This window comes from Neovison vison, chromosome 1 (genome assembly GCF_020171115.1).
Source record: "Neovison vison isolate M4711 chromosome 1, ASM_NN_V1, whole genome shotgun sequence".
NCBI lineage: Eukaryota > Metazoa > Chordata > Mammalia > Carnivora > Mustelidae > Neogale > Neogale vison.
In genome coordinates this window covers 285891356-285908796 of record NC_058091.1, presented here as the reverse complement: position 1 = coordinate 285908796, position 17441 = coordinate 285891356, and the positions used below count along the sequence as shown (strand labels likewise).

The window sequence follows — 17441 nt, the reverse complement described above, 5'->3', positions numbered from 1 at the left end:
TGGCTGGCCCCTCCTCATTCTTGCTGGCTCCCTTTCCTCCACTAGGATTGTGTGGGTAGCAACAATGAGATAGCATTTAATGATCCCAGGTTTCTCAGCCATACCCTGACACAAGTGTCCCCTCTCTCTCCTAGCCAATCTTCCTACTGTAATTATACACAGCAGAGAGAAATTTGCTTGCTCAGTCTCAAAATGCTGGTAAAAGGAATAACTTAAAGACTAACTTAATGGTAGTCCCATGCCACACATAGTAGAGAATTGTTGTTAATGTTAAGGAGGAGGGGGACAAACACTTCACTTACCAAGAACTTGAAACATTTATCCTGAAAGCTCTGTGAAATAAAATGGGTCTATTTTATGAGTAAGTTAATGGACTCAGTAAGACCAAATCAATCACTAGTAGGTCATTAGGCTCAAAATTGAACATGAGCTGTGTTCCCTTGTCTCTTATAGATATTGGTGGCTCTTATCTTTTTGAAAAAAAAAATCACACTGATTTTAACCTCTATTTTCTAAGCTTTTTTAAAGTCTTCATCCCCCTGACATGAACATACCACATAAAATGGACACAGGAAAGAATGTTAAGAGGAGTCAAGAACAAAGCAACATAAACATCTTTGTTAGTGTCTAGTACTTTGTACTTGTCAGAAAACATGCTCCCTTGTCCTTTGGAACTTTAGTCCTGCCTCAGCTGGGGTAATGCATTAGGACACGTGAAATATTAACCTCTAAGGCAGATCTCAGGGTCCAAGAGGGCAGCAAGCTGTCTTCCCCATTACTTCTCAAGTAGCATTTTGCGAATAAGAGATGTTGCCAGAAATGTTACAGCAAAGTTCAGCTGTTTCTGATACTTGATGTTTAAACTGCTTGGAATCCTATGCTTTTAGGGACCGTTTACTCTACTCCGCAAAGGCCCAGTGCCATAGACAGGAAGATCTTTACAGCCTGTTTAATTGGGGGAAATGAGACTCTGTTAATGCACCCTGAAAAGGAGTCCTTAGGAGATTGTCTTGTAAGTGCTGACACTGCCATGGGGGCGTCAGGAACAAAACATGCCTGAACCAAGGAGGCCTACACAAGTTATGCATTGACAGAGAGCATTTTCCTTGCTTTGAACCCTTGGGAAGCACAGTGTAGGAGCTAAAGGATAGACCCGAGAAGCTTTTCACTGTCTTTGGAACCTAGTCAGACCAAGAGTGCCCCAAACAATTAATTTTAGGTAGAGGTAGGACAGCAGAGCTGCTAAGGGTTGAGGCTTAGGGGATCGTATGCACTTTCACCATTTTGCAGCTCTGCAGCTCAGGGCAACTTATCTAATATTCACATATGTAAAATGGGAACATAGTTTGCCGAGTCATTACCAGAATGCCTACTATATAGAAAGTGCTCAGTGAAAGGCAGCCATGATGAAATCAAAGCAGTGTCTCACGTGCTGCGTCCTGTGTACTCTTATCCTGCCTCCAACACTGCTTTTCCACAGCAGCTGTTTGAATGATTTCAGAACAACAAGGACCAACAACTAAAGAGCTAGCAAGTACACACAGAGAAGGATGTAGTGCTTTAACCAGTAAGGCCCGGGTGAAGAAGCGAGAGTGTTTGCCAGCGGTAGAGCCCCCTGTTCAACTCTGGCTTCTGAACACACTCCGAGCCACCCAGAGACAGAGTCAAATCCAAGCCTACATCACTACCATTGGCAGTTTAGAGGGTCAAGCTCCCATCACCTGGGGAATTTTTACTGGAGAGCTCCTAAAAAGATGTCCATGCTACATTCAGATCGATTGGGTTTGAGTTCCAGCCATCTACTTCATGATCATTTGTTCCCTTCAAGAAATGCCAAGTGGATAGACTTGGAGCTGGAAGAAACCCTGGGAATTATCAGTCACACCTTTTCACTACTGAAGATTAGGAAACTAAGGGCAAGAAGGAATGTATAACTTGTCCACCATTAAATGGCTGACAGGTTGGGATGGAGCTGATGTCAAGAGAAATCTAGATCCTAACATGAGGCTCTACTGTCCTATTCCTAGAGATTATATGTGTCACTTTTTAAAAACTATTTTTAAAGAAAACTGTGCTAAACCCATTACATACAGACCAAACCAAGAATATGTTCTATTTAGTAGATAAAGCAAGCACAGAACAGGAAGATAGCCTAGAATAATTTAATCTCAGAGATGTTTTCTGAATCAAAACAGAAAAAGGACTTTACATGATCTAATCATACAGTGTCACTGAATTCTTTTTAACCAAGGTAGCTGGAGCCCTATTTGGTCAAACTGGCTTATTAATGTTGATTTGGCTGCTTGGAAGAAAGTATTTGGCTAGGTTTGAGTTGCAGCTCACAGATCAAAGCATTCAAATTCATTTTAGTACATTCTCTACTATTCAGTGTGTGGCCTTTTCATTTTTTTTTTTTTTTCCAGAACATGACAGGAAGTTTGACTTCTCGGGTTGGCGAATTTCAATATTTTTCAACTCATTATGACCTCTCTTAGTTTTTGCATCCACCACACCCATTTCATTTTTAAAGTAAGTTTTCATTAGGAATATCTCCTACTAGACCCTAGAAAACAGTGATCAAAATAAATAGCGTTTAGGAGAATTTAAGCTGTAAAAAGGAGCTTAATGCTATCCAGATGAAAGCCCATTCTCTAGACCGGGCAATGCAGGCAGTTCACTAGGAATGTCTGCAGTTGTTCCCAAGCTGAACTGAAGTATTACGTTTATGCTCAATTTTACAATCACATTACTCAGTTGTTTCAGTACAATGACTGTCCAGTTAGAGGTAGAAAAAGATAGTGTAAAAAAGTTAGAAAAAAGAAGAAAGTGTAAATTCATAATCAAAGTATGCTCTTGCCTCTTGGGAAAGCTGGGTATAAGTTAGTGTGCTTGCATGAACAAAGATATGCGTAGGGCACAGAGTCTAGAACCTCCTCTATACTCTTATTCAGACTTTAAGAAAGAGTATAGTATTGGAATATCCCTGTGGTCTTTTGGCCATGTGGAATTCTAGTGCGCATGGACAAGCAAGGCTTGGAGTTGGGTTAATTGATAGTAGATGCATTACCCATCTCAACTGTAACATCCCCGTTATTCCACCCCAGTTCTTTTTTTTTAAGATTTCATTCATTTATTTGACAGGGAGAGATCACAAGTAGGCAGAGAGGCGGGCAGAGAGAGAGAGAGAGAGAGGGAAGCAGGCTTCCCACCAAGCAGAGCCAGATGTGGGCCCCGATCCCAGGACCCCGAGACCACGACGTGAGCTGAAGGCAGAGGCTTAACCCACTGAGCCACCCAGGCGCCCTCCATCCTAGTTCTTGGGCATCACCTCTTCTAGCTTAGACCAAATACAAAAGAGAAGCTGGAGTCTGACTTTATCCTTTAACTCACTTCTACAAAGGGAAGGAAGTGACATAGAAACTTTGGAGCTTTGAAAATCATGTTTCTGTCATTGCTTTACACTGCTGGGATTGGATCATTTGGGTTACGCTCTACCATGGTGCCCCTGACACCAGTAACCATCTGGACACAGCTCAACTAGCTATGGCACGTGTGCTCTGTATATCTCAAGTGAGCTGGGAAGGGCAATGTAGCAGACACAACCTGACATGGAAAAGGGAATGAGAGACCTCTGGTCTAGTGTGCGGTATGCTTCAGTCTGATTTATCAGAGTTCTGCATGTGGGGGGTCCGAGGTCCTGATCTCCCTAACAATGTGTTTCCTTTTCTGCTCTTGTCTCATTTGTACTTATACCTCAGGAGCCATGTGGGGAAGAGAGATTGGCAAGGTATTGACTTCATCCTTGAGTCAAATTTATAGTATTAAGTACCATCTTGAACCACCTTATTAGTTGTTGCTTTTTCTATTAGAGAGCTATCAAGTCACCTATGGAAGAAGCCAAGAGTGATTCCCATTAATTCTGAGGAAAGGCTAAATAAATATAGCTTTTTGTGGGATGGGAGTGCCATACACCTTGGGCTTTAGGCTCAAAGGTAGCTGACAATATGGTGAGTAAATCTGTACAGCAAGTGAAGACATTCTGGGGGTAATGGTCAATGGACCAAAGCAGTCAACATGGGGCAGATGTGTGTGTTTGGCGGGATAGGGAAGAAGGAAAATCTCTTTATGGCTGAGGAATGGGTATTCAGTGAGCAGGCTACACTGAAGTCCTGGTCTGAAATGTCAGGGTTCCCACCGAACCCAGCCAAGAAGAAATTTCCACACTTTGGGCAGCATCATTGGTACCATGAGTCAAATTTATAATATTAAGTGGGTGGGATGCATGAGCAGGCGGAAAGAGCTGTGTGACCACAGGGCCTGTGGAGACGTGACAGAATTCTGCTGAGCACTCCTCCCCTCATGCTGAGACCCCACTGTAGGCCAGGGATGGCAGCGTCTGCTTCCGCCACCAAGTGCTTGCTTCAGTGGAGAAAACCCGGCATGTTTTGGTGGTGGCACAGTAACCTGTACCAAGGTGTTGTCACAAGGCTGGGGAAAGCACACTGTAGTGACAGTGACAGAAAGGGGCCCCTGCAGAGTTTGCTACTTCTAGTTATGAAGTGATAGTAACCAGAAAGTATGCCAAAAAGTCATGTGGAAAGAATAAGATTTTTAAAAGCTGAAGTGTTGATAGATAATTGGAATAGGCAAATGGAATGAATCGGTTTTAAAATTTGAATTTAGAAGAACTCTGTTGTGTACTATTAAATAGTAAAGTAGGATACTGTATTTCAGTTTGCTTTTTCCTCATCCTAAAGCCAAGGAAAGAGGGTATTCTAAAGAATATTTACAGGAACAAAGGCTTTAGGGTTTAAAATGTAAAAAAAAAAATAAAATAAAATATCACTGTTAACATGGAAGTCTCTAGAAATTTTCTACTGCAGGGACTTTGGGGAATGATTTGAGGAGAAGCATTATGGAACTGGTATAAAAACACAATAAACATATGACTTCTACTTTGAATTTGGCATTTAAATGTATAATGGATATTATGCTTGACCCTTGCAGGGAAAGAGTAGTCCAAAAGCTAATGAGCCGGGGTGAGGGAAAAGGGCTGTCATTGTACCATTTGATTCCTAGGCCTATACACTGACACTATTCATACCTTTTTCACCAGTCTTCCCTCACGTATAGGTATTCCTACTCAAACTGACCAGCAAGTATTTCATTTTTTTCTCATGTCTATTCTTCCCAAGGTAGGTTAGCCACCAGAAATGACTCCTCTTCCTAGCTACAAGCCAGTTTTTAAAATAAATCATAGAAATCAATCTTAGCTTGTGTCCTAGAACACACAACATCAAGTCGTGCTTTCTTGTTCCCATATGAAATAATCCTGAATTAAGCCAAAATGGGTGTACAGCATATCTAGCATGTGGACTTCAGGATACAATAGTGTTTTTTTTTTTTCCATTTGCACCCTTCACCTATGATACTTCTACATATAGATCCTCATTGTTAAACACAGTCCACTTTGTACTCCAGTACCGTTTCAATAGTCGTCTTGAAAGTCTCCGTGGATGTTAGAAGAATGTTATTTAGGACCATCTTCATTTTAAACATAAGGAAGAATGAAGAGCTACGAATTACTAATGTAGACAAATTATTTTATGATCGACTACAGCAGAGCACTTTAAAAGCACGCAGGTAACCTAAAACTTTTCTTCTTCCAAGGCAAGAAACTTTGCCTGATATTTGGTTTCTTCTTTAATAGCCTGGCTGAATTATATTAAATCCCAATGTGGTTTTCCTTTCCAGGCAGAGGCCCACGTTTATATAATCCTCAAAGCCAGTGCCTGAGTGTTTCTGTACCTTTCCACAACTCATGTTTCAGAGACAAGCTGTGTTTTGAAGAGCTTAAAGGAACGAGAATCCAGCTGCCTTGTACCATCAGCACAGAAAAGTCAAACTGTGGTGTGTTTCGTAATTGCAAATGGACAGGCAGAACTTCTTTTTCTCTCTGTGTCTGTACACAGACCAAAACTATGGGGAGAAAGTTCTTATAGCCATGTAGGACACAACACAAAATCAGTTTAAGTGATACCACCCCTATATGTTATCTCTGGGTTCTAGGTGGCCTTTCCAGTCGAATATGTCCTTTGTTTTAGTGTCCAGTCTCCCCTTAGAGCTGGCATTAGCCTTCCGCGAGAAACTTGCCATTGGCTCACATTTCCACGTCTGTTAGGACCTTTTCTAGTTGGCCAGGTCTCCACCTCCGACAGGGCATTCCTCCTTTATCTCTAAGAATGATGGCGGCCCTGCTAAGCCCCATGGTTAAGAATGTATGTGTTTTTAAAACTACTTTTTCGTTATCTGTATGCTTGATATATCAATTATCATTTTATGGATGGTTCTTCCTAACTTAGCTAATTTCCCTTAAAAAAAAAAAAAAAGACTTGGTTGCTTTTAAATAAGAAGAAGACAAAAAGAATCATTTACCGAATAAAAAGGGACTTTTCTACTTATTTGCCAAATTTCAGGTCTGCATAGAACCAGCAACCTGATGACCAGCCCTCTCCCCTCCTGATTGCAGCGTTCTACCACACTGAAGGTTACAAAGTTCCAGGATGCTATCCAAAAGGCCAGGGGAACTCGACTGGGAGAAGTAAGTATACAGTCTCATTTGCTTACTTCTTGGTTGCTGACCAAATTAGGTAAGTTAACAGATAAGAAATCCCTAGGTAATTTCAGGTTCTGGTGGACAAGAAGAAAGCTGGATCTGCCAACTTGTTTTCTTGCTTCTTGAGGTAATATGCTAATACCATTCAAGTGTGGAAAAATTTAGGTGGCAGGATCCAAAAAAGGTCCTGGAATAGCTAGACTATCTGCTCAGAAACTGTGTTTATCTACAAACACCTCAAGACGTTGCTGCAGAGTGAGCACAAGATGGCAAAAACGCACAAGTACCTTTGAGCTAAAGTTCACGCTCTGTCATTATTCTTTCATCTTTTCAGAACTGGTATTGGATCAAGTAAGTACTGAGAATAAATAAGTGTATTTTTAAATTAAACTGAAGGACGGGAATATTCGAGATAGCACACGCACCCATGCTAAAGGAGGCAGATTTGGGATTTTAGTTGCTGCACAATTGAAGCAACTACATCAAACAACAAATGATTCCACTGTATTGAAATATCTGTGTAGGGTCCTTTCACAGCACAGACAGATGAGCAGAGGTGGTTCCAACTGCAATTAGAAAACCTACTACTTAACGTCAGACTTTTACTTATAAAGTCTCAGCATGTGAGACAGATGTTGTTTCATGAACTCTCTCTCTACAAATCCAAGTAAATGTAACCAAAATTATGTTTGTCAGAATCATGTAAGTCATCACCATTAATGGGTCCTGCCTTCCACAGACACGGCCAGACATCTACCTTAGGAATCATGAAGCACAATCAGCAAGTTTGGAAAAGTAATTCAAGGAGTTTTATATCTACCAGAGCCTCCATGGAAAAAGCCACCCCATGTGATCCCAAACATTAAACAATGTTCCTTAACCAAGAAGTTTTCAGACGGTCAATTTCCATACCACCTTTGGCAACTATTGAAGTGATTTCTACCAATAATATCCATTTTAGGATGTGGAGTTTCAGAGAACTAAGTGCCTTTATGAAATGGACATACAACTTACTCATCTTTTTCCTAGTTATAGTAATCAAAGAGCACAAGGAAAAGACCTCGAGTTTCCCCTTACTCTGTATAGATTTAAGAAAAAGTTTATTGTAGGATTTAAAGAGTGACTTCAAAGATTTTCTAACTTACGTATTCTACTGGGTTGCTTTCTTACATCATCTTTTCTGACATTAAAATCATTCCAGGGCTGGGGGAAGGGACCCCCCCCAAAAAAATAAAGGTTTTTTTTGAGTTGCTGCATAAAAATAAGATATCTAAGAAAATTTTCCTGGGTATGTCATTAGACAACATTTCCAAAGGCTAGAGTTTTGTATATTTCATTTTTTTTTTTCCTTTTAAGATAAACTCCTGAGGTGGCATTCACCACTGATTTTGAGGAACCTAGAAAAGTACTATTTTTCCCCCAATCACAATATAGTTTTGTTTGTTCTATTTTTGATTTAATTATTATTCTACAAGATTGAAGAAATAATTAGTGTCTTAACTGTATATTTCTGTGAAACAATCATCAATGTAATATGCTGTTTCTTATAAGCCTATACTGCTAGCCTGATAAACATCTCAGTTTGGATATTTTACAAGGCAATAAATGAATTAACTAAACAAGTCATCAATCCATATGGTGCCAACGGAATTGCTACTTCCCTAAAAGGGCTTAACTTATCTGAGATGATAAATTTATATACTAGGACCATCTAGTTTTTCTGGTTTTCTAAACTATAAAGACTCATTTATTGGATCTATTGCTGTGTCCTTTAAAATGTGTTATTCAGAATCATATCCAGCTGCACGTGAATCTTCATGTGAATCTGAAGCTGGATGAACCTCTACTCCTTCCATGTTACCTGAATATGATTTAAGTTAATAGCGAGATTACTGCTATTTAATAGTTGTGCTAAAAACTTTGGAAGTATATTCTGTTTTCTATTCATCAGAGCTTTGGCTAGACATTGTGTCAAGTATTTTCCCTTTGCATTAAGTTATTACTCATATACCTGCCTAGCACTCCGAGACCCAAGGATCCTTTAATAGGCACGTTTTTGTTTCAAAGCAAGAAGCTGGTAAAAAACAATCATCAGGGCGCCTGGGTGGCTCAGTGGGTTAAGCCGCTGCCTTCGGCTCAGGTCATGATCTCAGGGTCCTGGGATCGAGTCCCGCATCGGGCTCTCTGCTCAGCAGGGAGCCTGCTTCCCTCTCTCTCTCTCTGCCTGCCTCTCTGTCTACTTGTAATCTCTCTCTGTCAAATAAATAAATAAAATCTTTAAAAAAAAAAAATCATCATCATCATCATCTGACTTACCACACACATCATCTGCCTTTTTCAGAATAAGTAGATGGAATGAGAGCTCTCCCAGGCCTCTTAAATGCAAGCCATCCCTCTTGGGCTTTTTAAAGATGATAAAACATGGGGGTGAAACTTGGGTCTAGCATAAGGCAAACTAGTAGCAATGGTTGCTGATCACATGCCACTTTGCTGGGCTTTCCCTGAGACCTCCCGGCCCATTATGAGATAGTCCTATTTTTATTGAACTACAAAAAGGCTTCTGGTTAGCCTACACAGGAATGTCAACATCAATGACTCACTGTAAAGGAAGTTTCTCTGGTTCATAAGAAATGTAATATTTAAGCAACATGTTTCATTAGTTTTTAGAGCAATCTCGTCTAGTCTCTGAACTAGTGATGATCTGTTGCAAAATTCTGTGCCTGCTAAGTAATTGACACTTAAATACTACAGCAACCATGGGATGGATATAAATGATTAGATTGGTGTTCCACGTGTCACCTCTATTATCCCTATTATAGTCATTAAATAAGTGTAACTTGAGCCAGTCCTAGAAGCTTTGTACAGATTCACGGTGGCATCTGCTATTTTTTGGTCTTAGAATATAGGCATTTTTAGCATCAGAAAATGTAATTAGATCATTCATTTCCTCAGCTGAACTCTATAGCTCTGTGCAAAGACAAGTCTTTTTTGAAAGCCACTATTAAGTTCCTAATCCAATCTTTATTAAAAAGACTCAATACTGTAGACAAGGAGGTTAAAACAAATCCTCAAAAAACTAATGATCAAGCCCTTCTATACCCCACAGATGCCTTCTAGTGCAGCAAAGTCTGAAATTAGGAATGTTTATAGTTGTAAGGTTATTTTTTTTTTCTAAACTAGGTTGCACTCCTTAATGAATTATTGAAGTATGTAGATAGTGAATTCCACCAAAGAAAACAGTGAGAGAAACACACCAAAGGACTTTTTTCTTAGTTCCACTAACACAAGCAAGTTCTATTTTGGGGGCTATCAGGAGTGGATGTGATTAAAATTTCTTTCTGAGGGTCAATCTCTCCAGCATTGAGGCCCCTTACCCTACATTCTATTCTACATTTGCACCCCCATCTAAGAAAATCCCTTAAAAAGGTAAAAACAAATGCCTTCCCTTTTGACTCGGAAAGGCCTGTCATCTGTCTCACACATAGCCAGAGTGACTACACAAATGGGAAGTCATTAGCTACCCTAGATTTTGCCCAGAAGTCATGCTATTATAAGATTGAGAAGCCCTTCAAATACTGATTGCTTTTTTAAAAATTTATTATTATTTATTATTTTATTTGGAGCACCTGGGGTTTGGTGATTAAACTTTGCTCAAAAACCACTATAACTGAGAGAATGAAAACAAAATTTGTCCCTGAATGCAAGCTAATTTATGTAACAAATCTGTGTCCCCACTATGTGCCAGACACTCTTCTAGAGCTTGGGATATGTCAATGAGCAAAAGAAAGATCTATTCCTTTGTAGGAACATTCTATTCCTTTGTAGGGTTTACTCTCTAACAGGGAAACATATAAATAGATTACAGTCTTTCAGAAGGTGGTAAATGTCCTGAAAAAAAAAAAAGAGAGAGAGAGAGAGAGAGAGAAAAAGAGTTGGAAGTGCAGGGTTAATGACGGCTTAAACAGTTTTCTTAGGAACGCAGAAAGAATACCCTATTTTTGCAAGTTAAATTTATTGGATGTTTATTATACATCAGGTGTGATGTGTGATGTAAGATGCTAAACCTCTCTCGTTTAATGTTATGGGGGAAGGATTGATATCCCTACCTGACGGGAGAGAAGATGAAGTACAAAATTCAACCAACCCACTAAAAATTCCACAGGGCTAATACATATGCTTTTAACTTCTCTGTTTTAGAATTATACGAGCAAAAAGAGAGAAGTAAACTCAGTTCTTCAGATTAGAGGAATGTGAATTGGCCAGAAAACACTTTCATGGAAAGAGGAATTGATAGCAGTGAATAAAGCATACTTATGTCAGCTTGGCTAGAACACAGGACTGTGTTGGTGGATACGAGGGGAAAAGGTTGAAAGCTGGGTCAAACTGGATTAGAGTGAATTTTCAGAACTACATTTTGTCTAGACAGTACTGGGAAGACTGAGGTTTTGAGCAGTGGTGCGGAGGCTGGGGTGGTGACAAATCTGAGTACGAACCACGGCATCAAAGAGTGACATTGCTTTGTAGTAGGATAGTTGCATGAACTTGCCACTTTGAGTGATTCAACACGGCCATTTTTTTTTTCATTTAAATACTTGGCTAATCTTTTGGAAACAAAGGTTTTTAATTGAAAGGTTAAGGTCTAACAAATCTCAAATGTCAGATCCAAGGTTATCCATCTTGCCAAGCTATGATGCTCAAACTTCAAACAAACCAAGTGTCCTAGAAGTGGCTTAAAAGATAAATAAATAAATAAAATCAAAGGCCATTATGTCTTATAACCTTCATTCTAAGAAGATCCATTTCATCCTAAAAATAGAATTCCCATAATGTCAGTTTTCTAAAAGCTGATATAAGTGAATTGGTATTTTGAAATGTGACCACCTAAAAGAATAATATCCTTTACAGAAGGCCGCTACCGACTAAAAGAGTCACATTGTTATAGCTCCTCATTTGAAGCAGAATATATAGCATTTCTCCATTTTATCTACGTTTTCCATATAACTTGAAAGGCTAGGAAGATCAGTACCAAGGAAATGCTGGTTAAGACGGGAGTGAGCAGGATGAGAGACAGATTTCTGTTCCTTACGCCTTTAGAACAGTGATATTAGGGTGACACGTGCTGTTCTGCATTTTTAAAATTAAATTCCTTAGAGACAAGCTAATTTGCCAGAGAGCAATATTTGAAATGTAGGTAAATCTATAGTCTATCTTGGGCTAGAGATAGAATCATGAAAGTGCTTTAGAATTCAGTCATGTGAAATTAAACTCAAAAGCTTAGAGAACCTACAAAATGAACATGCACACTATGGAATGCCGCGCACTGTAAGCTTTGAACTACTGACTTGGACATCATTCGTGGAAACTTACCTATCTGAAGTCATTGAGAAAAATTCCTGATGTATTAAAAAATGAACATTTGGGGGCACCTGGGTGGCTCAGTGGGTTAGACCTCTCAGCTCAGGTCATGATCTCAGGGTCCTGGGATCAAGTCCCACATCGGGCTCCCTGCTGAGCGGGGAGCCTGCTTCCCCCTCTCCCTCTGCTGCTCCCCCTGCTTGTGCTCTCTCTCCTTCTCTCACTCTCTGTCAAGTAAATGAATCCTAAAAAAAAAAAAAAATGAACATTTGGTGGGGGCGCCTGGGTAGCTCAATGGGTTAAAGCCTCTGCCTTCAGCTCAGGTCATGATCCCAGGGTCTTCGGATCCAACCCGACATCCATCGGGCTCTTTGATCAGCGGGGAGCCTGCTTCCTCCTCTCTCTCTGCCTGCCTCTCTGCCTACTTATAATCTCTGTCTGTCAAATAAATAAATAAAATCTTTAAAAAAAAGATGAACATTTGGATCAAATGGTCACCAAGATTTGAAAAAATTCTTTTATGCTGGGCTTGTTAAACTTGGTCAGCATTTGGTCTATTGTTCGGTTTTAGGCTGTTTTCCTTGGACCCAAGGGAATCTGTGGAACAGTAATGAATTGGCAACACAATTTGGTCATTTTAAGAGCTCATGCTCTACCGACTGAGCTAGCCGGGCGCCTCAATTTGGGCATTTTAAAGAGCCTAATGGACATCGCAACCTTACATTATAGCAGCACTATGCCAATTTAAAAAAAAAAAGGTTTCTTCTGATTTTGGCAGAAATTGTGTTAAGTCAAGGGGATAACCTTAATTATCCAGTGCTTGAGCCAAAGATTTCATCTATTTCTTCCATTTTTATTATTTTTTTTGTTTTTTTTTTTTTTTGTTTGTTTGTTTTTTGGAAGCAGGTTAGTGGCAACTTTTAAGAAGTTGTCCTTGGGTGAAGTATCAGGTGGGAGACTATTCACCACTACAGTAATTATCAGCCGGGTGATTACATGCATCATGTCAGATCGATGTATGAGCTATGACGAATACTCCATTGGCAGAAGTTAACCCAAGGACTTGAAAAGACCACACCATCTGGAGAATTTCAGTAACAGCTTGTCTGCCTTTCTCAGGCCCTGAGCAGATTTAAAGTAGAGGAACATATGGATGCTACTCATTATAAAAGTTAAAAAAAAGGATTCAGAACTGTTTGACTTATACCAACAGATGATAAGGTGAGCTGAAGTTTCCCATTTTGCTCACTCTATAATAAATTACAGTCAATGGTGCAAAGGAGAGCATCTTGTCACTCATTCGCTTGGCCATCTGGTTATTGGTTATTGAACACCTACTGTGTGCCAAGTGCTGTGGTATGCTCTATATACAGTGCTGAAAGAGACATGGCCTCTGTTCTCAAGGGGCTTACAGTATAGGCAGGGGAGAGAGAACAAGCAGGTAATGGTTTCAATCGGTGCTAAGTTTTTAAGAGGAAACATTTCTGATTAGGGTAGAAAGCCTCATTGCCATGAATAATGCTTAATAGAAGCAAAATTAGTTCTACTTCAAGGACTCCTGTATAAATTGCTGTCTTATTTATATCAACCATGGAAAGATGCAAATTTTATCTTAAAGGCTTAATTACCCTCTTCAACAGACAGTTTTAAAATTATGACATTTACTTAAAGCACTAATTAGATGGAAGATATTTACATTCAATGTTAGGGAGTCCTCTATACCCATATAACGATCTGAAAGAGCATCTGTGTGACAGAGCCAGCTGGAGGAAAGAATCTTGTGATCCACTTGGTTATTAAAGAACATCAATGATGATTCCTGAAAAGTTATCCAAATTTCCGAATCAATGTTATATCACAAACACGAGAAACGCTGTGCTCTTTTGGCATTCAGTTCCGTCACTTCAGAAGGGCAAGCAATTCAGAGATGACCCGAACCTCCATATTCTAGAACCAGACATGTTCGGCAGCACCCTCACTCATCAGATTTTCTGAGTACAATAATGCCACTTGCAGATCAGGCAAAACTACTGAATCACAGATTTTAACGAAGCAATATTATGAAAATGTAACCAGGGCCACACCAAAGTGCTTTGGTATTTGAGTAACACAGCCGACTTACAAGAGCATTGGCAAGGGAGTATCCGGTAGCATCCGGTTAATGTAAGTCTTTCAAAAACTGACTTTATTATCACTGCAAGTAGGAAGCCCTTAAACAAGTGTTGGCTGCACGAAATGTAAGAGTCCAGATCCTAAAACAGAACAGGGTTGCCTCCGTTGTTTCTATTAATGAATTCCTATGTAGAAAGTTGAACATTTGCATCTCAAGATGCTATCTGGAAACAGAACTACAGAATGTATTTGGTATGTGGATATGCCTCAAAGATCAATAACAGTACTGGCCATAGTTCAGCATAAAACTAAGATTTTATCATAGACTCTTCTCATGTCTACCAAATCTGGCAAACCTGTGACCCTCTATTTTCTAGAACTATCTTTATGTCCATTCCCCATCTTCCTCCCCACCAAAAAAATTTAAAAAATTATTTTTAGTATTCCTCCCTAATCTTGCCTCATTGTCACCCCAAGTTCCTGTTTCCAAAAGAGCGATACTTCCTTGTATCATGTATCTTGTCCCTCACAATTCGCCACTTCACATTACACTGTTATTTTGGTATTTTCTGTACCCATAACATAGGTGCTTTTTAAGATATTTAGAATTCTTGAAGTAAAGAAACTCTTTGTGAGACAAATTTTTCCTTCAGCTTCTTTCAAAAAGGTCCAATGAGAATCCAAGTGGTAAGAAACTAGCTGTAAAATGACTTACTTTAATGGGTGAATTCTTGTGGGAGTGCCCTATCCTGATTTTATATATATATTTTATTTATTTGACAGAGAGAACGATCACAAGTAGGCAGAGAGGCAGACAGAGAGGAAGCAGGCTCCCTGCTGAGCAGAGAGCCTGACACAGGACTCGATCCCAGGACCCTGAGATGATGACCTGAAATGAAGGCAGAGGATTAACCCACTGAGCCACCCAGGCACCCCCTTCCTGGTTTTATATTAATCAGGCATCTCTATCTATCTATCTATCTATCTATGTATCTACATATATTTAGAGAGAGAGAGACCTATTCCTTAGGGAGGCTAATTTTTTCCATTTGCCCTGGACACACGCACACACACACACACACACACCACTTTCTTGTGTTGCGACCCTAGGCTGTAATACTGCCTTCACCTATGTGAATTCCTTCCCATCATTCAAGGTCTACTCATGGTGTATTGCCTTAGCGGAGTCCACCGACCCTTCACCAGCCTACTGTTTCTCTCCACTTGCCACGACCTCTTGTTGCCCTCCAATTCATATAGAACTCTTCCCCCAACTCAATGAAATTGTGAGGTCAGGTCCTACTTTCTGATACCCACATAGTTTGGTAAAGAGTAGTGCACTTAAAACATTAGGGGTGACATATATTTTCCATTTGCTCCCTAATATTCTCTTAGGCAAATCTTTTCTCTGCACTGTTGATTTGTCATGGAATATAGGCTTTTGTTCAAAGTTAAACGATCTCTGCTCAAAGTCATTCTGCTAGTAGAGCTAGGTGAATTAAACTGAGTCAGCATTTTGTTTTCCTGATTTAACAGAGATCCACTGCATAACAAATACGGATTAAAGTTCTTGTGCTTATATCTAAGGCTCAGTGCAATCCATCTCTACTTTCCACATCCGTGTCTTCCTTCTCTGCCATCTGTACTTGCTCTTGGTCAAACTGGCAAGTCTGTATCCTTGACACGCACCTGCATAATTTGCTTATGTGCTTCTGCCTAGGATGCATTTTTCTTCTATCTGATATCCACCATTCTTTCAAAAGCTAAGTCCATTATCACATACTGGTATCCTTTTCTTCTCTGGATCCTACCCACACCACCTCATTTTAATACAACCACATGTTAGTTAAGTCGATGTCATTTACTCTAAATTTCTTATTGGCAGCGATTGTTGGCATTTATGTGTCTGCCAGCAGGTGTCAGGTCAATATTATCATCCAACAAAATTACAGCTGACCTTTAGTCGTTGAGAACTTCAGACAAGTTGAATAAATCAGAAATTCCCAAAGAACAAGTTAACAGGCAGTTAAACAAGCACCTATATGCAACAAGATGCCCTTCCAAAGAGAGTTTCAATGTTGAATAAAATCAGCTTTTCGATTCTTTGTCAGTTGTCAATATGTATGTTTCTGATAAGCTTCAGTTATAGCTGAACCTTGGTCTAAGCAGAAATTGATATTAAATCTCCTTATTATCAACCGGCTGTGGATGGAAGAGCCTATTCAATCAGTTACGTATTTGTTTTCTACTTCAAAAATGGGATTGCACTTATGATGTTTAAATTTAGAAGTAAAGGTTTAAAAGAAAAATTTCAAACCCCAAAACCGAAAAATACCACCACACCACCACCCAGGGTTAATTTAATTAAAGCACAGGTGAGACTTTTGTTCAAAAGGACAGATATTTGAACAACTACTCGGAAGCATACCGTGCCCACTTCTGATCCTCTGATCTAGAGGTCAGGTATACGCTTCCTACCTGGATTAATAAGGTGGCCAAAGCCAGAATGAGCATTCTTCATATAACCTTTCAGGTGTTCGAACATATGACAACTAATTGACAACAGAAAGCACTTCAGCATCTGCATAACATATCACAGAAGATCAAAACAGGTCTGGACCCCTAATAGGACACTTAAAGTATAGAAAATAAGTGAAGCCAATTGTATGAAATGTTTAGAACAAGGAGGACAGCTATATCCAACATGGACACAGTTAAATGAAGCTATTCATCACTTTCCGGTTCTTTGAATAGGGATCAACTCTAGACTTTAGGAGGACTGACTTGTCATGCCCAATGAGATTTAAGTGGTACCTTGAGAGTTAATATTTGTGAGCCTGTACTGGTTTATGAAGCATTGCCACATTCTCCTGCTGGACCTTCACATTTAGTAGTTTCAAGGTGTGCAAGAAAGAAGGTCTTCTAATTTTTCAGCTGAAATGTGTTCATCTCTAGATTTCAACTTGCCTCAAGCTCAAAACAAGTAAAGCAAGAGCATTTTCCAAATATCAGCCTAACTGCAGCACTGGGAATTGTAGTTCTAGAGGAGGAGGAGTTTTGAAGCAGCAGCTTTCCATCTCCCAGGGCTTCACCTTAAACTTTAACTTGGTAGTAACTCATTTTACTGATGGAGAAAAATAGAAACTTGGACACGCTATCTCTTGTCTTAAATGGAAAAGTGAGTTGTGGACAGTCATTTGCAGTTCGGAGTCTAAGCTCTTAACCCTTAACCCATGCCATCTCCTTGAAACTAGAATTCCAATTCTTTAATTCTGGATCACACCCTTGTATTTCTCAGTCTAAGGTGTGATCTCTGCTAAACATTGGTCTCTGATTAACATCCGTCATTCTTAGGACT

At 39.6% G+C, this 17441-nt stretch overlaps 1 protein-coding gene across 6 annotated transcripts in view; it reads right to left on the bottom strand.

Annotated features, from left to right (window-relative positions):
- DAB2 (DAB adaptor protein 2) overlaps positions 1-17441 on the bottom strand; it is a 162152-nt gene that overhangs the window by 26790 nt on the left and 117921 nt on the right. The window contains exon 1 of one of the 6 annotated variants that reach the window (XM_044232506.1): positions 8933-9022. The exons of the other annotated variants lie outside the window; for them this stretch is intronic. The gene's annotated coding sequence lies outside the window, so the exon portion shown is untranslated. Of the gene's footprint in view, positions 1-8932; positions 9023-17441 lie in introns of those variants that run through there. 6 annotated transcript variants of the gene reach the window in all.